This window comes from Cupressus sempervirens, chromosome 7 (genome assembly GCF_028749045.1).
Source record: "Cupressus sempervirens isolate cs-2001-9-10 chromosome 7, ASM2874904v1, whole genome shotgun sequence".
NCBI lineage: Eukaryota > Viridiplantae > Streptophyta > Pinopsida > Cupressales > Cupressaceae > Cupressus > Cupressus sempervirens.
In genome coordinates, this window is record NC_143124.1 from 175629467 (window position 1) to 175634267 (window position 4801).

Here is a 4801-nt window from a genome sequence, read left to right on the forward strand (position 1 = left end):
AATTATCAATAATATTATCAAAATTTTCACCCATCTTTGCTACAAACTCATTTATTTGATACAAAACTGGAATATCTTTTCTCTATACAACTGTACCTTTTGAAGGGAAAAACTTTTGTACATAGAAAAATAAACAAACTAACAAAGAACCAAATTTACAAGAGTTGGTTTTTGAGGTCCTTATACTGTCCATGGTTTTATTTAGTTGTTTCAGCAGCACATCTGCTAGGTCAAACTCCATGTTTTTCTTCACAACCTTATAGGCTAAATCTACGGCCTCATAGGGCATGCTATTCAATCTGCTGGAACTATACATCTTATATGCAATTAAATAAATTTTGAATCTTAGCTCTACATCAGATACATTGTTAGGTTTCAATCCTCTGTCATCCCATTCGGCTAGGGTTAACTTCTAAAGTTCATCCCGACTCAGGGTTTTAGTGGTTTTTGATTTGTTTAACATTGGCAAACCCGTGATATAATGAATCATCTTCTTCATTATCAGGACGGGTTTCTCTAACCACAACTGACCATTATGCACACGGCTTAAAATGTATCTTATCCATTTCATTTGAAAGCTCCTTGGTAAGTGTGGGATATGGGTCAAACCTTTGGTTTCCAGATGTTTGAACTCAGGTTTGAGGGTTCCATCCACACACAATTCGGCTAGGGCATTATCCATATCTAGTGTCCCTATCTCTTGAACAGTGCATTTGAAATGAGTACGAATGTCGTTTATAAGTAGTATCTTTGGTGGAATCTTTGATTGGGTTCCATGTGGGTCGAGCGATTCAGCTATGGCGGGAACGAGCTTGAAGCTGGGTGCTTTCCATTCTACTCCCTTCACAAGCATTTCAAAACCTCTCTTTGCCTTGCTGCTGCTGGTGCTTGCGGATGCCATTGCTGCTCGGTGAGTGAAATGATTTTGATAAACAAATTCTTTGCTGGAAAATCACTTCAAATCACTTGAATTCACTTTCGCACTCTTGGAAACTTTGTCACTCTATATATTCTAAATTCATGGTGAAAAATGAGATCAAATTTTGCCTTTTTGATGAAAAATCTACCATTAATGCTTGGGTACGAAGGTAGCAGAGATGACCTAGGGTTTGTCAGATAGTCACTGACTTACTCGGTAAACAAACAAAACCTTTTACATTACCGACCTAGCTCGGTTAAGTATGAAACCAACCTTGCTTGGTAAATGCACCACAATGAACTATGTCTTGTATCTGAAATATTGATTTGTCATTTGCACTTCTACATTTTGGAACTGCTTAGGATATTGCTTGAAGATGCAGTCCCTGGTCTTTCTTGATGAATCTTAATTAGAAATGGTGGAGTCACCCATTTCTTGAGTGACATTACCATCATTTGAACTTTCTGGCTCGGTAGACTTAGGAATCCATTGTTGTCTCATCTGCTTTCGAATGTTGTCAGCTCTAGCTTTCTTTTCATCTTCAACTCTTCCTATGTTCATGCAATTTTTGGATATATGACCAAGTTCGGTACATGTATAACATCTTATAGTAGTATCTTTCTTCCTTAGGTGATGCCTTGCACAGTTTATTCCAGTGTGTCCATATTCTCCACAATAGTGACATCTGCACTAAGTATTATAGTCCCAACCAAATATTGCTTTGATAACCTGTTCTGCTGGATTGAATGTTTTGGATCTACACTTAGATGCCTTGTGACTTTGTTTCTTGCATTTGTGACATTTTCCTTCAAACTTTGATTTCTCTTTGCATTCATTTGCTTTATGACCATGCTGATTGCAATTGTAGCATTTACCATTGAATTTTCCTTTACTATTGCTCCAACATCTGTTAGATGTATGACCTAACTTACCACAGTGATTGCAAGTAGGTTTTTTATTCTTTTGGGTGCCTTGTTTGGAAGATTCACCTTCTTCATTGTATCCAAGGCCTGCTTTACCTTTTTGTCTATGAAGATTCTGCTCATTTTGCTGATTCAATTGATCCATATCTGCTTGAGATTTTATCATCCTTTCATTGACTTTTTTTTTCAACATTTAAGTCATTTTCCAAACTTTCATTGATTTGTCTTTCAGATCTCAGATCACTTTGTAAGCTTGCATTGATTTGTCTTTCAGTGATTAAATCATTTCTGAAACTTTCATTCTTAGATCTTAGATTCATAATTTCTTCATTTGCATTAGATAGTTGACCTACAAGATCTTCATGCTGAAGGGATTGATTATTTCTTACCTCTAAGTCTTCATTTGCCTTGTTTCTCTATTCCAAAACTTCACATAGCCTGATGGATTGGATTTCTTGTTCTCTTTTGAGCTTTCTTACTTCTTCCTGTAGAGAACCATTCTTTGCTAGGAGTTCCTTGATTACTTCATTAGCTTCATTTGAACTACTTGATGGTAAAAGGTCTTCAATCCTTTCTTCAATATACTAATATCATTCATTTGTCTTGCAAGTTCCTTCATTCTTTTCAGAGATTGAGAAAGATGCTCCTTTTCTTCTTTGAGTTGAGTCATGGCCATTTCCAAATCTAGCTTTTCATTCTCAATAGATTTGTCAAGTCTGAATATCTCCATTATCCTTGATCTTTGCTCAAGCTGTCAAACTTTATCTTGAGAACCACAATGCTCTGATACCAATTGTTGGAAATAATCAAGACTAACAAGGTTACTGAGAGGGGAGGGGTGAATTAGTAACTCTAAAACTTTAATTCAATTATGCATAATAACATATTTACCATTCATCCATCTAATCTACTGTATGCATGAAAAGATAAACATTTGTAACACATGAACACACAGATTTGGTGACCCAGAAACCTTCCAATTAGAAAGTAAAACTAGGGTGGGGATGATACCCACAAAACTTCAATACTGCAGTATAAAGTTGGCCGATTAAGGCTTACAATGACCACTTCTAATGATCTGCCCTGTTAGGAGCAAGTAGGATTGCTAGATCCACCTTGTTAAAGGATTTACAAACATACAATGAAGTATGCACTCTGTTAGGAGATTTACAAAAGACTGTCAAGTCTACCTTGTTAAAGGATTTAGCAAACTGATTCACCTGTTAGGATGAAGCAGTGGATCTGGTTACAACTGATTGCTGATAAGATCCTTTGTGCTCTGATCACCTGATGTGATAGATATATCTTTTCTGTATCAATGTTGTCCTTGCTGTATCCCTTTGTTCTGCTAGTGATTCACTTTCCCTCTTCTCAAAATATTGCAATACAACACAACCAACGATATTCAACATCTCATTATTTCAAATGATATATACCATTCCAATATTTACACTGGCAAGGTCGGCCAAACACAAGTGAACAAATATTACTGAGTTGGCCAGGTGGTAGAAAACTCGAGTTCCACAAACTGACTCGGTGACCTTTTGATACTTGACATCCACTATATAATACTTTGCATCATCATTCACTCGGTAAGAGTAGAGGCACGATCCATACTAATCATTCTGAGTAGCTCGAAACTTGGTAACCATTGGTGACTTGGTGAATATTGTGTCACTTGGTAAAAACTAAATCCATTGATAACCTTCTTCACTTGGTAAACATTGATTCCTTCATTTACCTTGTTTACTCGGTAAGCACTAATTCCTTTGTTTACCTTGATCACTCGGTAAACACTAAGTTCTTTGTTTACCTTGATCACTCGGTAAACACTAAGTTCTTTGTTTACCTTGATCACTCGGTAAATACTAAGTTCTTTGTTTACCTTGATCACTCGGTAAACACTAAGTTCTTTGTTTACCTTGGTCACTCGGTAAACACTAAGTTCTTTGTTTACCTTGATCACTCGGTAAACACTAAGTTCTTTTGATGACTCGGTGAGCACTGACTGCTTGGGGAACAGTGTTCTACTTGGTAACCACTAACTTCTTGGAAAACATTGTTTTGCTCAGTAACCACTGTGAACTTGGTAAATACTACTAAACTACCCATATGCTCGATTTCCAAAGGAATGCTCAGTATCAACTGTTTACCTGTAGAATTTATAAGGTAACCGCTAAATGCTCGGTGTGAACTGTAGACTAGGTGATGAGCTCGATAAGCATTCAAAATCAAATAAGTGTTGTGACTAATGACAAATATATCATAATTCCAATAGAAAGATTGGGGATTCTAGGGTCTTTAACGACTTTGACCAAGGCTAAGAGATGACATCATGAGAAGCAAAAAATTGACAGGGTTGGCAAATGGCAAGTTCCTCCCTTTGGAATGTTGAATATCAATACTGATGGATCTTCAAGGGGTAATCTGGGTCTAGAGGGTATTGGCAGGATTGGTAGAGACTCTCGGGGCTCTGTGGTCTTTATTTTTTCAATCTATGAAGGGGTACATACCATCAACTTGGTGGAAGGCCTGGCTATTCTTGCTTCTCTTGAGAGAGCTCACGCTTTAGGGTGGAGAAGGATAGTTTGTGAATCCGACTCCCAAGTTTTGATCAATCTACTTATTGAACAGAGAGTGGCTAATGTTAGCTAGCATTTGACTAGGATTGTGCAACAAATTTTACGAACTAGCTCTTTGATGGAAATGGTGACTTTTGTCCATATTCCAAGGGAGTGGAATAGGGCTGCTAACTGTTTGGAAAAGTGGGCTTCTAAGCATGCTGAGGGATGGAGAATTGAGGAGTGGGAGTTAGTCCCTCAGGAGAGCCATCTGGACTTAATGAATATTCTTGATGTGGATGGGGTTGAGAATGGTGACAGATGATGGCGAGGGTTGTATTATCTCTGTGTGGGAGGTGCTTTGGCTTTCTCGGAACCTTAGGTCCTTGCTTTCTTTG